This window comes from Microtus pennsylvanicus, chromosome 1 (genome assembly GCF_037038515.1).
Source record: "Microtus pennsylvanicus isolate mMicPen1 chromosome 1, mMicPen1.hap1, whole genome shotgun sequence".
Taxonomy (NCBI): domain Eukaryota; kingdom Metazoa; phylum Chordata; class Mammalia; order Rodentia; family Cricetidae; genus Microtus; species Microtus pennsylvanicus.
Genome location: NC_134579.1, coordinates 108,637,896 through 108,654,230, shown reverse-complemented (window position 1 = coordinate 108,654,230; position 16,335 = coordinate 108,637,896). Strand labels below are relative to the sequence as shown.

Below are 16,335 nucleotides of genomic sequence, written 5' to 3'. Positions count from 1 at the left end.
TCATCAGAGAAATGCAAACAACTCTGAGATTCCATCTGACACCTGTAAAACTGGCCTGTCTCAGTACCGCCAGCATTTGGTGTGAGATAATTCCTTGCTATTGGGTCCTGGCCTATATGACAGGAGGTTTAGCATACCACTAGTGGGTCCCTTTCCTATACCAATCAATGTGCCTCTGGCATCACCAAGTGACTCCCAGGTCTTCCAAGAATGACCAATTTAAACTGTCCCTCCTGGTCACTTTCATGCGTGAGCTCCAGATAGCCAGGATTCAAGGTTTACCCTCCATCAGCTCTACCAGACACTTTCTTTGTTACAAAAAAGAGGTGAGCCAGGGGTTGGGCAGCTTATGTCCTGAAGAGTGCCCGCTAGGTAGAAATAGCAGCTTAATGATTGACGTGGTACTCTCTCTCTCATCAGAGCCTTCTGAACTGGAAGCCCACAGAGAAGCCAGCTGCACAGAGGAGCCTGGGTATGTCTCCATCAAAGTGCTGTGTGGACATACATTTCTTGTGAGTCTCCAAGTGAATTAGCATTGGTTTCAAAGTGCTGCTCAATCTGAAGTGTGGCTGTGAGGGCCACACCAGAAAAAAAAGCAAATTACCAAAAGGCCAGTAGGGTTGGAGATGATCCACCCTATGTTTCTGACTTAGGGTCTCTATTGCTGTGTCAAAACACCGTGACCAAAAAGCAAGTTGGGGAGGAAAGGGTTTATTCAGCTTATACTTCCATATTGCTGTTCATTATCAAGTCAGGACAGGAACCTAAACAGGGCAGGAACCTAGAGGCAGGAGCTGATGCAGAGGCCATGAAGGGTGCTGCTTACTGGCTTGCTCCTCATGGCTTGCTCAGCCTGCTTTCTTATAGACCCCAGGACCACCAGCCCAGGGATAGCATCACCCATAATGGGTTAGGCCCTCCCCCATCAATCCCTACTTAAGAAAATGCCTACATCTGAGGCATTTTCTCAATTGAGGTTCTCTTTCAGGTGACTCTATATCGACAAAACTAGCCAGCACAGTATCCTTCTAACATCTAGTGGTTAATATGTTTTGAACATCACAAGAACAAAAAAAAAACCCTAAAAAATGCATTCATTGTCATTCTGCAACAACAGCATAGACATCCGTCCATTACTTGCAGAGGGGGCTCTGCCCACATCAGGCATTTGTAGGCAGCACTCGGTTGGTCTGATCCACATCAACAGAAGGGGTGGTGCTGTTCTAACCATGGCAACCTCTGAGAACAATAGGAACCTCATGGAGATTAGGAAGCTGGGCTTAGCTAAAGCATTCCCATTCCCACCTCCATGGTGCTGAGTTGTGTTTAGCAACCTCAGAGATGGAACACACAAGTCGGGATGGCTTCCAGAAAACATGGTCTTCCACCAGTGACAGAGTCAATGTGGCCCCAAGAGTCCTCAGTTTTGGAGAGATTTTCTGAGCCTCTAGGAGAGTAGTCACCTTCCCCATCCCACCCCACCCCATTGCTGCCTGCAGAAGGGTCGCCATGAAGCCTTCCTACCTTCAGGACCTGTTCCAAGTTCTCCAGTTTGACTTGGAGCTGGCGTTTCTCCTGCACAGTGAATTGAGCTCTCCTCTCAGGTCACCAGGGAGAGCCAGGCATGTTCAGCCTTCACCTGTGAGCAGAAGGACAGGAGACATGGAGGCCATTAGGATCAGCCCAGAATGGGAGGGGTACCATGCTGCTCCCCTCCAGTACCTGTACAGGCTCCTCTGGAGTGGTAAAGAGCCTTTGTTTTTTTCTGGGCAGACTGCCTGGGGCTGTTCATACAAGTCAGGGCCATCAGGAAATCAGAGGGGACATCCCTTCTGCCCCCTCACACCTTCACCACATCCAGAGTGATTGGTTCCAACTTGGAATAAGACCCACTCCTGGTACATGGGCAATACTCTATTCCCTAGATATAGTCACTGGCTGGGAAAGTCTTGTGACCCTTGTATAAGACCCTGATAAAAAGGAAAAAATCTCCTCTTAGGGGACCTTGGAAATTGAGAAGAAGGGCTAGAACTACTATGTCATTTGCCACCATAAGGGAACAACTGGTCTTGGATGAAGTCAATGAGGACGCAGGGCCAAGACACGCAGAGGGAAAAGGCTTGAGCACCTAGATCCAGCTGTACCTGAAGCTGTTTATCCTTCTACCAAAGTTACTGAGGTCAATTGGAATCATTTTCTGCCCCTGATATCATGAGAATCCTAATAGATAAGAACGTGCTAATTCTGCAAGTACTAATTCTGTCTAAAACCTTTACCCAGTCAATGATGAAATGGATGGAAATGGCATGTGTACACACACACACACACACACACACACACACACACACACACCCTTTTCTGTCTCTCTTATTGTTTCTACAAAGTAGGTCAGGGCATGCTACTGATGAGACAGTTCCCTGAACTGAGCTTCTATTAATCTTAGGGGAAACAACATATTCCAACCCAAAGGCAGACTTCTAGCTTCCTTCCCTCCTTCCCGAATGTTGGAACAGACTGTTGCAAAGCTCTGTTTCCAGGGCTGGAGAGATGGCTCAGTGGTTAAGAGCATTGTCCGCTCTTCCAAAGGTTCTGAGTTCAATTCCCAGCAACCACATGGTGGCTTACAACCATCTGTAATGAGGTCTGGTGCCCTCTTCTGGCCTGCAGACATACACACAGACAGAATATTGTATACATAATAAATAAATATTTTTTTTAAAAAAAAGCTCTGTTTCCCACCTCCAAAGTCCCTGTCATCTCAGAGATCTCGTGAACTATGAGGCTTTTCTCTGCTAGACAATTCCCCTGACTCCAGGAGAAAGGGGGCAGGCCTGTGACACTCCTGGTGGCTACGGGGGCTGCTACTGGGGTTCATGGGGATGTCTGGTAGGCAGGAGCTCATGCGAGTCATCTTGTCACCACCGGAGGCCTCTGGCAACAGTCTCAGAAGAAGATGTCGTCATCTATTTCAGTTAAATGCTCCTCACTCTTGAACCTCAACCCCAGGGCACAGGTTGGCTGGAACTGCCATGTCTTATGTTCCCACTTGTCAAGAGAGTAAAAGGGGGTGGGGTGAGGGAGGGGGCTCTGAGCACTCAGAAGTTGGTCTCGTTTGGAGCCCAGTACAGCTTCATGAAATGTTTTCAAGTCCAGCCTCTCCCTGCTAGAAACTTCTTGGGGTTGCTATAGAAATCAAAATAAAATCCAAACTCCCCAAGAGTCGGAGCTTCTACAAGATCTCCCTCTCTTCTGCTGGTTCTGGCCTGGGCTGTCACATGCTGAGGACACCCTGGTCCTGCTTCCTAAACAAATCAAGTCCTTTCCCACCCCTGGTCCTTGGCACTTAGGGACTCCATTGCCTGTCAAGATGTACCCACCCATCCTGCACCATCCCCATCCGGGTCCAGCCCCGTTATGGAGCAGAACACCTTGGGCAGACTTCCCTGCCCACAGAAGGTAACGGAAGCCTCATCCGACCACCTGCCTCCACCCACTCCCAATTTGCCACACTCCTTTTCTCCAGGCCTTTGCAGTGTGGGTGACAATACTGCACGGAAGCTGGCTCCTATTGAATGTCATTGGAACTGTCCCCAGAAAGCACCCTGTGCTGCTTCAGCCTGTTTCCAGACAGCATCCTCTGTCAGACCTTGTGGGGTCAGTTATCCAAAGTCTTATACTGATGGAGACACAGCCTACTGCCCAGGTGGGGTCCAGCCCTCAGGTGGGGTACTACCCAGCCTTATCCCTCTTGCTCTGTGTCTGAAGGCTGTAACCCCAACTTCCAGCATACTCCCACCCCATAGCTATTGACCTTGTCTTGTAAGCCCCCATTCTTCATAGTGACCCTGACTCAGTCTCCCCCATTGCTTTATCAAGGGATGGCACTCGGCTTCAACCAACAGCTAGGACTCAGAAATCCATGTGACGTGAGCCCCAGTAACACTGCAGCCCAGTGACAATGACTATTTGAACCTAAAACCATGTAAGAAAGGTTCTGACAGGTCTTCTTCCAGCCACACTGAGGATACAGTGCTCAGAGTGGGGAGAACACCCTGTGACAGTGTCACAGAAGCCACTACAGGGCAGAGCAAATCAGGACTTGTATTCAGGTCCCTTCCTCATTAGTAGCCCCACCCAGGATGCTCCTCTCAAACATCCATGAACACTGCCTTAGTCAGAGACCTGACTCCAATTTCTGCTGGGTAAAGAGGGGGAGGGGCACTGAAGCTGTCAGGCCAGAGAAGGGCCCTGTCGGTGGCCACTGGTTTCATTAAAGGGACATAGACCCATTACCTCTATGTGCAAGCCTTCGTAACCCTGCTGCCACCTCAGGGCCCAGTGAGTGGAAGAGGCCCAACTGGCAAGAAGAGTCCAGGGCACACCAGGAACCTAGTAATTTAGCACACAGGTCCCAGCAGAGCCCGGCACATGTGGGGAGGTGAGGAGGGAGGGAAAAACAGATGTGTGTCTAAACAGAGGTGTGGGGCTCACAGTCCGCATTCCTAGGACCATACAGCACCTCTTAAAACACTCCACGTTGCCGTCGGAGATGTACTTGGCCTAGAATGTTCTCCTGGGGACTGAGCCAAGGTGCATCCTGCAAGAGAGGAGTATTCAAAGCAACAAGGAATCCCAGGACAAACAGTACAGGATCCAAATGGCCAAAGAACGAGGCCATGCTGCTCTCCTTTATCCCAAGCATAAAGATGACTTGAGGTCCCTGTATGCATGCAAGTATCTCTGAAATAAAATGGGAAATAAAAGCAGGGGCGGGTCATGTGCTTTCCTTTGCCTAGCCTATCAAATCCTAAACCTATGGGTCGTCCCCACAAACCTCCACAACGTTCTCAATTAAACTAATGCCAGTATTTTTTATACTGGCATTCTGTAGTTGGATGTGAACTTTGCCAACAGGGTCACCGGATTTACAGATGGCGTCTCAAAGTCCTTGGGCTATAGATTAACTGATACAACCCCCGGCTTGGGGACTTGGCACCTCCAGGCTTGCATGCTGCCCCGTCAGGCAGACAAAGCTCACTCGGCAACACTAGCCGCCAGGTATCTGCTCGAACATTTCCAGTTCACAGCTGATTCGAGAGGGAGCCACAAGGTGCCTGGCAGGGAGGAGCTCACAACACTTAGCCATAGCTCCCAGAAGCAAAAGAAGCCTCCAACCTCAACCTGATACAGGACAGCTGTCCCGCCTGGAGGCAGCTCCCAGCTCTGTCTAGCTCAGCCAAGGAATTAGTTTGTGAGATCAGTACACAGGTGACTTTGCAAAGCCTCGGGGTATCGGGGACATTTTCTGTACTGCGTCCCAGATTTCCGGGCTCGACGCTCCTCCACAAGGCTGTCCACCAGAGGGACTTTGGTGCAGTATTTAATAGTCTGGACCACATCTGGATCTCAGAATCTATCAGCTCTGCTCAAGCTTAGGAAGGATGAGGCCACACTTCTCCTCTCTTCCATAATTAATGCTGCTCTCTTCATGGGGGCTACGAAAAAACAGATTGCAACTCCATGCAAGAATGGAAAAAGGAAAGAGCGGACCCTGAAGGCTTCCCCGAGCCGGGTTTGTATTGACAAGCCCCTGCCTACTGTGAATCAGATGTAGCATTCACTGTTGTCGTGGGACTTCCCAGCTACTCGAGGACACAAGATGCTGAGCCCACAGGCAAGCTGGTGAGCTGCTGTCTTCCGTGGAAGGCTCTAAGCCTGCAAGCTAGCTCGCTCAGAACTGGGAAGAGAACAGAGCCCAGGCAGGCTGGCAAGGGGGTGGGACAGAGCTGGGAACATCTCTGCCAGCCTGTTGTTCCTGTCTGGGCCCTGTGAGTCAGCAGGCTCCTCTGACATCCCTACAAAGCAGGAGGGAAACAGTCTCTTTCGGCACCTAGAAGCCTACTCAAAGGTTTATTTTTTACACATATAATTTTAATTATGTGTATATGTGTCTGTCTGTGTGTGAGGATATATACATGAATGCAGGTCCCCCAGATCTCAGAGGTATCAGATGTCCCTTGGAAACTGGAGGGGCAGGTGTTTTTATGGGTGCTGGGAACGGAACTCAAGTCCTCTACAAGAGCATTAAATACTTTTAACTTCTGAGCCATCTTCGCAGGTCCCTGACAGCCTGTTTCAAAGGGAATGCTGGGAAAGGGGCCCATAAGTGACCAGCCTTAAGGAAAACACAAAGCTGAATGAAGTCCTATTCTTCAGAAATAAGGTTGTCAAGGGCATCCCAGAGGCTGGGCAAAGAGGCTGCTTCGGAGCCAAGACTGTACTTGCTTCTGCGGGAGTGCTGTCTTGATCAGAAACCCATAGAACCATCCCACCAAGGGGGGTGACTTGAAAAGGAGGAATAAAGCTAGCCCATGGGCCAGCTCCCCACCAGTTCCCCACCAACCCTGTCATTCTGTATATAGAGCTTAAAACAAATGTCATCAATTGATGTCATTCTTGGGCTGAGAAGGTCACTGAGGCTTCTGTGTGTATCCTTGGTGTGTGTGTGTATGTGTGTGTGTGCCTCAAGTTCTTGGTCTTCCCCCAGAGTTGCTTTGAAAGAAGAGAAGCTGATGGGAGCAGGAGAGAGGGCATCAATGGGAAAACACATTCATTTGTAAAATGAGATTAAACTATCCACAATATCGCCTCAACTGTTTTCAAGTCCAGTGACACTAAATAAGCCTGCTCCCTGCCCCCATGACTGCCACCTCTGTCTAGACTCTGTCCCCTTGAACAGCGACTCCCAACCTCTGCTCCCTTGGCCCCAGGCACCCACCACTCCAATTTCGGTCTCACATTTGGCTATTCCAGGGACCTTGTTTAAGTACAATCAAAATCAGGCCTATAGTCGCAGCTATTCAAGAAACTTAGTCGGGAGTTGATAGTTCAAAGCCTGCCTGGTGACTGAGCAAGGACAAAGCCACCTTGGACGACTTGAGAATCTGTCTCAAGATGAAAAGCAGAAAGAGGGCGGGTGGTGTGGTTCCGTAGTAGAAGCTTGTCTGTCATGCATAAGGTCCTTGCCCCCCCCCCCGACTTCAAATAAACAAACAAATAAAAAGTTAAATTGTTCAGTCTCCATCATTTTGTTGCTGGCCTCCCCTGATGTCCCCTAGGTCCACCCATGCCCTAGCTCATATTAGAATGGCTTCTCATTATAGAGAGAGCCCAGCCAGGCTGGTGTGGGGGTGGGAAAGGCCTGGGCACACCCCTGCCAGTGTGCTGTTACCGTCTGTACCCTGTGAGTCACCAGGCTTCTCTGACACCCCTACAAAGCGGGGGAGGGGAGGTACACTCACTCAGAAGCTCAAAGCCTGTTTAAAAGAGCAGGAAGAGCAGGCAGCAGAAGCAGACATTTCTGGTCTTTAGGAAGAGTCAAACCGGGCTACCTGTGGACTCCTTTGTGTGTCTGTTAATCATCAGGGAATACATGGGTGTCTTCCAGCTTTGGGTCACTGTAAGTTCATACTATGGACACACAAACACAGTTCCGGTGCCCCGCTTTTGATGTCTTTGACCACACACCCTGTGACAGCGTGAACTATCAGCTTGACAGAATCTAGGCTCACCTGAGAGACTGGCGAGCATACCTATGGGGGAGGAGGGTGAATCTGATTTAGTTAACTGATGTAGGAAAACTCATCTCGATTGTAACTGGGACTATATTCTCTAGATAGATCCTGGTCTGTGTAAGATGGAGAGAGTGAGCTGGACCCTGACATGTCGTCATCCCCTGCTCTCTGCTCCTGACTGTGGATGCGATGTGACAGCTGCCTCAGACTCCTGTCCCTGTGCCTCCTCTGCAATGGTGGACCGTAAAATAAAGTTGATTTCATCAGAGTATTTTACCACCGCATTAATTAGAGGAACTAGTACGGACCCCAAGTGGAGCTGCTGGATCGCACATAGTCCTAGCTAAATGCTGGAGGGACGTCCAGCCTACCTTTCCCACTGGCTCCCTATCACCCACCAGCAATGTATAGGGGTCCCTACTCTCATTGACACTGCAATTTCTTGACAGAGAAAAAGACCCTCCCATTTTTAAGATTTTATTTTTAATTATGTGTTTACAAGTTACAGGGAGGCTGAGCACGTGAATGCAATGTCCATCATGGCCAGAAGGGGGCGATAGGAGCTCTGGAGCTGGAGTAACAGGCTGTGAGCCACACAACTGTGGTGCTGGGAACCAAACTCAGGTCCTCACTCAGTTCATACTCTTAGTCACTGAGCCATCTCTCTGCTCCCAGGGTTGTTTTTTTTTCTTTTGAGGGTCTTTTATATACAAGTGCTCTACCGTAGAGCTATATTCAAAAAACAAATTTTCAAAAGATGCTAAGTAGAAAAGCTGGTGCACAGGTGTCAAACAGTTAGGGTTTAGCTATGCCTTGTCATACAGCTGGGTGAAACTGTGATGTCAGCAGCTCAAACCGTCCACTCAGAGCTAGGGCTGGAGCTCCTGGGGGTGTGGCTCCTGGGGGTGTGGCTCCGTGGTAGAGCCCTTACCTAGCACGCACAAGGCTCAGTTCCCCAAACTGAAAAGAAAAAGAATTTTTCCACTGGGACAGGCTTGTCACTCTGGATCTCAAAAGGCTAAAGCAGGGGGACAAAAAGTTCTAGAACCATCTGATATACATAATGAAATGCGCACTCTAAAAAGTCAAAGCCCAAAAGTGCTCATCCACTACTCAGCTAATACTGAAGGGATCTCTGCATTCCACAGGCTGGAGGCTCAGCAGCGGAAGTGACAGCAAAGACCAGACCAGTGGGGACAGACAGACAGACACAGCAGAGAAGACAGACCAGACTGAGAAAGAACTGACAGACTAAATGACATAGAAACCAGGTCCCATACAAGGAGAGGTGAGGTGAGGAGAGCCTTCAGACTGGTGTGGACAGGAAGCTTCACAGGAAGGCTTTGGGGCTTCAGTGCCTGGAACTTTGGGAAGAGAAGGAGGCAGGGCATTCAGAAACTATTTGGAGCTGAGACCAGATTGAGGTTCCGAGTTGCAAAAAAAGTTGGGGTGGCTGAAACTTGGTGAGTGAGGTGGGAGTGGCAGATACCAAGGTCACACAAGGTCACCAGAACTCCAGTATTTATGGGAGCCACGGGAGGGTGTGCATTGAAGAAGCCAAGATCACTCCATCTGCTATGGGGAATGCGACAGGATGGCAAGCAGGGAGGTAGAGAGCCTAAATAAGAAACCATTTTTGCCTCTGGGTAAGCAAAAAAGAGTAATCTGGCATGGATGCCAGCAGCTACGGAAGCCGGGTGGAGAGCTAGGACCTGGCCAGCATCCCCACAGCATAGCGGACCAGGAAGGATTCAGGATGGATCGTCACCCTCCAGTTTGGGCCCCTGACTCTGTAGCTGGTAGATGTCTAGGTAGAGGCTCATGCTTGAGAGATGCTGTTGGGTGATTCAGCAGGCTTGGGCCAGTTCGGCTGGGTAGAGTCTGTGCATTCATCCCACATGTTCTCCCTTCCCTGTGGCTCCTCCTGGATCCTCTTGAGGTATCTCAAAGTGGGTTAATAGAGGCATTGTTACCTACCTGGTCATGGTGCTGGGCCCTCGAGGGAAGGCCTTTCTAGGGGCCTCAGATGATGCTCCCTCTGCACATCAGCCTTGAGTTCAGCATTCTGGAAAAGAAGGAAAGGGCATAGTGAGCTAAAGACGGGCCTGGGGACATGAAGTTCCGGTTTAGAGACTAGATCTAGGCTTGGTGCTGACTCTGAAGCCTCAGCCAGGTGGGACCCCATCTTTCTTTGTCTAAGCCATGCATATGCCAGGTACAGAATGGGACTGGTGACCTGTACTGCGATGTCATGTGACTATTGAGCTATTTGGCACTGAGGAGGTAAGGCTCGGTCATCCAGTCTTCTAGTAGCTGCAGAGGGGCCCAACTTATTCACCCTATGATATTCCATTCTACTGGGTTCAGTGGCTGCAGTTGGTATTGCTAGAGGGGAAAACAACAGGCTGTCTAATTCGAGGCAGGAGACACGACGCCAAGACAGCGCCAGGCGAAGAGAAAGACATGCCACCTCCTTTTCCTACTATTGTGGTGTTTGCAAATCAATCTAGTCATGAAGCACTCAGGAGCCACTTATGACCTCAGTCCCCATGGCAAGGAGTCAGCCACAGAAAGAGGTCATGGGAAATAACCCATAGACCAGCCAAGAAAGAGCTGAGTCCTGGGCGGGGATGTCAAACCTGATCAGTGACAGATAGGAAGGAATAAGGGAGGAAGCCAGGTTAAACCTGAGTGGGCTCCGTGGCTGAGTGTGCCCCTATAAGCACATGGCCCACCCTCAAAGAAGCCAGAGTTGACATGGGAAGGGGTGCTGTGGCTGTGATCTCAAGGCGCCTGCTTAAGTCGCATAGGCTCTGGTGTCCCCTGTGGGAGCAGAGCACACATGCAGTTCTGATGCGTGGCCATTGAAACACCTGGGGACAACTTAGCAAGTGCTCAGCGCTCACCTTATCCTATCGAACCCTTAGACTGCGAGATGTACCCTAAAAGGCTTCATAGGCAACACCATAGGCATCAGGGCTGTCTGCTTAGGGAAATCGTTATCACTCTAGTTACACTGAGCCCCTCTGAAGTTTAAGCTGCTCTAATTATCAAGCCCTGTTTAAGAAATGCCAAATAAAGACCATTCTGTGCAATATATATGTGTATATATATACATATATATGTATATATATATGAGCATAAGGCTTCTATAATGTGTGGGCTTGCAGCCGCAACACGACAAATCTATCTGTACCAGGCAGTGAGGGTGACAACCAAGCTGAGGATCCACAGAAGGACACGGCAGGGAGGACTGGGGATATGACACACTCTGATACAGGGTTTCCACAGGCTGAAGTCCTGGACACCCCTGTCACTTAAGTGCATGCGGCTCTCCTCTGTGTCAGAGTGGGACCCCTGAGGAGGTGGATCCCACTGGCTGCTGACCACATTGGAGGGCTCAGCAATTAAGTTCAGCGACACACGCCCACAGCCTCGAGATGGGGAGAGTGTGACTCACTTATTGTCACGACTATGTTGAGGAGTGATTCTGGGAACAGGGTCCCTCCTTCCCAGTCTCTTCTGGCCTGGAATAGCATTGCAAAAACAGGCAATCTGGCTTACGCAGACTTCCCTGCTGCCTCAGAGAGCTAAATCTGTACATGTGTGTTTACACATATGTGTACTTGTAGGTAGAAGCAGGAGGATGACTGCGACTGTCACACATCAGACATCGTCAGCTTGCTTTTTCTGAGGCACCATCTCTCACTGAACTGGAGTTTGTTAGCGGTCTGGGATGGCCAGCAAAACTAAAGGACCCTCCTGTCTCTCCCTCTCTAGAGTACGTAGCTGGCTTTTTAAAATGCAGGTTCTGGGAATCGAACTCGGATCCTCACCCTTGCACAGCAAACACTCTACCCATTGAGCCATCTGCCTAACCCTCAGACCTTAAAGCGATGCATGTAGTTACAGCCAAAGCCCAGCAAAGGGACAGGGCTCAGGTCCACCAGAGTGAGGATGCATAAGAGAGAGTACAGTCACGTGAGACAGTGTGTATGTGAAATCCTAGGGTCAACACTGCACACAGGAAAGCACCATCTCCTTACACCCTGCAGATGGGCACACAGCTATGGGTAGCTCCAGGCAAGTGACCAGATGGTCCCAGGACCAGACTTGAGATCTCCTAGGAATGCAATACTGAAATCTTGGGCCAAAGCAGAAAGTCTAGTAAATAGGTCTTTCTCAAACATTCAATATTCACTGAAACAATAACGTGGAAAAACCTGAATTGATTTTCTGGAGTGTCAAGCAGAATTATGGACAAAAAAAAAGAAAGAAATTCCAATGAGGGTCAGGGAGTGAGGTAAGACCTACTCCAGAGTTCGAGTCTCAGCCACCTTCAAGGGACAGAGAAGCACAACACAGACAACTGGACAAAACACAAGAATATTCTACATGGACGGTAAATGGGATGTGCCCACTTCAGTCAGCTACAGCACAGACCCAAGTGTAGAAGCCACACAGGAAGAGGGGTGCCTGGAGTCGCTGGGGCTGCTGTTCCTTCAACAGCTGTCACCATGACTTTCTCTCTCGATTACTCCTGTTTGATATATGGCCCAGTGACTCAAAACAAGCATAGTGGATTTATTCCCAAAATAGATGCATCTACAGGTTGGATCAGGCTTGAAAGTGGGGGTCTCTGTTAGAGAAGTCAGGCAGAGGTAGAATCCAAACACTGGCGAGCAAGTGAGGGCATGGAGATCTACTGGGCAGGAGTTCCCTTTATACAGGGAGGAAGCAGGCGATGCAGGGTGCTGGGGCAGTGCTACTCATCCAAGCCTGGTAAGGCCATACGCACTACTGTGGGCTGAACTATTCTCTCCAAAGGTATATCTTGGAGCCTCAACGTAGCAATATTTTAGACAGAGCTCTTGAGAGATTCGTAAGGTTCAATGATGCTATAAAGGTAATACCCCCTTCCCCCTTTTCTTCTATCCCTCCCATACACACAGACATGTAAAGACAAAGCCTCCTGCGAGCATAGAGGGAACTGAGATACTATGGAACTAACCAGATCCTTGACCTTGGAGCTCGGCCTCTGGAGTGTCTGCCGTTCTGTGCGCCCAGCCTAGGGTTCCCAGACTGGTCTATCACCTTGCCACAGCACTGGGAGGTAAGCTGAGTTTTCCTAGTTCCCCTCATGGGTGCCCCTCAACACATATGTATTCTAGAAATAGTTCCCATCCCCGGCCTCATGAGAAAGGGAGACAAGATAGGACACATAAAAGATTGACAGCTGCAGAAACGCAGGCAGTCCAGCTTTGTAGGCAGGTTCCCGGGGATCAAATTCACCTCCTCATGCTTGAATGGCAAGTGCTTCACCAGCTGAGCCATCTGCCCCGCCCTGACTGTAATGTATTCATCTCCAAAGGGAAACTTGATTTAAGGATCTTAATGTCATACCAAAGGAGCCTGGGTTTGTATTCTGAACTTGGTTAGCGCTGTCCATTTGTTTATGAGTCATCCACTTTGGTTTTGTCATCCGGGAAAAGTAAGACAAAAGACTCACTCTCAAGTCTGGACGTGTGTAATGATTTATAAATGATAAAGAGCAACCTCACTGGATTCAGATATAGACTGTGTCATTACAACACAAAGTCTAGTCTAATATTACCATACAAGAATGGCACCATCAATGACGCAGTAAGCCAACACTGGGTGCTTGTTGTCTCATTCTTTCTAGGAAGAATTTGAAAGAGATGCCAGCCTGCTGTCATTGGCAGGGAGGGTGGAGTTGCTAGGGGATGAAGGGGTCTTGAAGATAGATTAGGAGTAGAGAGATCTGCAGTGCGCAAAGGAATGAGCCATGGAGAGACCAGTATCATTCCCAACTGCATTCTTCACGCCTGTCCTTGGATACACAGTAGCTCTCGTCCCTCATCATGAAGCCTCTTTTTGAAGCAGGTGGGAGGCCATCACAGAAATCCACAGCTGGTCAAAATGCAGAGAACAAATGAGCTGGCCTCATCCTCAGTTGCTGCCTCTCCAACACAACCCTTCCAATCTAAGGCTCAGGAAACAAAGAGGAAGATGGGGCAGAAAGATCCCAAGAGCCAGGGGACCAGGACAAGATGTCTACTGTGCGACTGTGTCTTTTATAGGTGACATGAAATCTCAATAGTACAGTCGCCTAAACAAGACCTACACAATGACACCAACTGACTTGCCATCAATGGCTGGAGAGAGAGAGAGAGAGAGAGAGAGAGAGAGAGAGAGAGAGAGAGAGAGAGAGAGAGAGAGAGAGAGAGAGAGAGAGAGAGAATGAATATCAGTCTTCCCCTGATAGATTATCCAGTCCCAAGTAATGAACACATGTACTTATGAGCAACTCTAAGTGTACTCAGCAGGTTGTATTTATGTAACATACATACATAACAATAATAATTAAAGAAAAGGAGCTTATAAATTTGAGAGGGTGTGGGGAATATGAGAGGAGCAGGAGGGGTGGAAAGTGTGATGTAAATACAATAGGACACACAAAATTCTCCAAAAACCAAGCAGAAAGAAATGTTTGCTCTGTCCAGGGTCCTGATCGTCTCTAGCCACATGCACCCAGTGGCGTTGACACCATGAGAGCTACCTAATTTTGCGACCTGCAGGATAATCTGGATAATCATGCCTCAAAGAGCCTGGCCTGGAGTTTCTAGTCCCAACCACTCCAAGTTTGATTGGGAGGAAATCATTTAACCCTTCAATTCTTGGTGATTTTCATGAGACCATTTGACTATGAAATACCATTATGCAACTAAGGGGGTGTGACCCAAACAACAGTCTGCCTTCCCAGAATGACAGGGAGGGGAGGCAGTTCTAAGTCTCAATTTCCTTCTGTTCTGAGAAAGTCCTCAATAACGTGCTGCAAGATAAAGAAATCTGGACCCCAAAAGCCATGCATTGTTTAATTCCACTCATATTAACAATTCACAACAGGTATATGTTCCCATAGAGACAGACTGCAGATAGATGCCAAGAATTCCTCTGAGACTCATGGTACTTAGCCCCTCTGAAACCCTTGTGCCTGAGAGACCTTCTGGGTAATTTTTCACTTCTTGTGACCTCAGCATGACCTGTGGACTTAAGAGCTGCCTCTCTGCGGGAGATGTGAGCCCATAGGTTGTCCGCCTGAACTGCACACAAGAACACATAAACTACTCCTAGCTCCTAAAAAGGATCAAAGGGTACCTGTAATAAAATAGCCATGCAATAAGACTGCTCAGAACAATAAACTAAGAGAAGAAAGGGGGCAATAGGTAGAAAATTGTACAGCTAGAATCCCATGCCCAAGACACTGGCCTGTTGCTGTGTGGTAAGGCTAAGCTCGGAGTTCACTAGCCACTAATACGGGAAGGCAGGAGCATCCATTATGTCTGGGTTACTGTAAAAGATGAGCCTCCCTGGATCTCTCCACAGATAACAAGGCCATGAAAACATTAAGTGACTTTTTAAAAAGGTGCTGCTTCTCCCAGAGAGGATTGATTAATGGTTGGAAACAATGACACTCTCCATTAAGACTCCACTGGCCTTCTTCCCCCTTCTCTCCTTCCAGCCCTGAGCCTCTAGCATTGCCTTGGAAACTCCCAGAGATGGTTGCTTCAGGCACACCAGAGGATGAAGATGCTGTGTGGCTAACTGTCCCTGAGGAGATGATGGGGTATCGTGTCCCACGTCTGGGCAACAACTACCGGGTTCCGCCTGGCTTATTCATCCATGCTTGGAGAGAAACGTGAAGATTAAAAAGAAATAGGCAAGAGACAATTGGTAGAGTCTGGAGAATGTCTAGTAAATACTGAGATTCGCCTTGTGCTTATTTCAAACAGTCTTTATACACCCCAATCCAAAGAGGAGGGGAAGGCAAGAGACTTCTTTACCATGGCACAAGAAACAAACGAAGTAATCACCTTCTCAATACCCAAACATCAAGTAACCACACCCTAGGTCAAAACATCTTGTTAGTAGCCACACATTGGCTCAAACCTCCTGTCACATAACCTCGAAGGAGCAAGAATAGGTCAGAACTCTCTGACCTTTAGTTGAAGTGGAACAAATCCATATCCGTGGGCTCCCACAATGGCGTATATGATACACGTATGGCGTAGTCATTCTCACTACTAGAGAGAAATTTCATCGGCACTTAGAAGGACCCCTTCCCTTCCCCAAGACTGGTTCCTTAGACTGATGACTGACTGGCTTTCCTTATGTTTCCTTATGGCAATCCAACCAAAACTCAATCTATCAATTATTGTTTAAAAATGATGTTATAGACAGGTGTGGAAGTCCACCCATGTAATCCCAGCACTTGGGAGACTGAAGCAGGAGGATTGCCATGAATATGAGGCCGTCCTTGGCTATGTAATAAGTACCAGGACTGCTAGGGATGCCTAATAAAATCTTGGGAGATTGATGTGAGCACCATATGTTAGGTGACAGATTATGGTATGGGCCTAGAGAAAAACAGTGCCTTGGTCTCCCTGATGCAGCTTCCTCCACAAGGACATCTGTCACATCACAAGCAAGGGCCCTTCCTACTAAATCCACAAGTTCCAGTGCTCGGAGCGATGCCTCCCAATGCCCAAAATGAGAAGAGGTGACCTAGCCTATCTGAACAAGATACAGAAGAGCTGTCCGACTTAGGTACAGGCCTGGGTCAGTTTTGAAACTGCCCCTTTTGCGAGCAGGACTTGGGTGGAGAAAAAGGCAGTATTAAGCATGCAAGCTCCGTTACAGCTAGCTGGAAGCATTGCAAACAAACATGCAGTTCTTTCTT

At 48.6% G+C, this 16,335-nt stretch overlaps 1 protein-coding gene across 12 annotated transcripts in view; it reads right to left on the bottom strand.

Moving 5' to 3' along the window:
* Rimbp2 (RIMS binding protein 2) overlaps positions 1-16,335 on the bottom strand; it is a 192,566-nt gene that overhangs the window by 77,715 nt on the left and 98,516 nt on the right. For all 12 annotated transcript variants that reach the window (XM_075978038.1, XM_075978042.1, XM_075978046.1 and 9 more), the window contains 2 exons: positions 9,552-9,639; positions 1,525-1,639 (listed from right to left, as the gene is read on the bottom strand). The gene's annotated coding sequence lies outside the window, so the exon portion shown is untranslated. The remainder of the gene's footprint in view (positions 1-1,524; positions 1,640-9,551; positions 9,640-16,335) is intronic.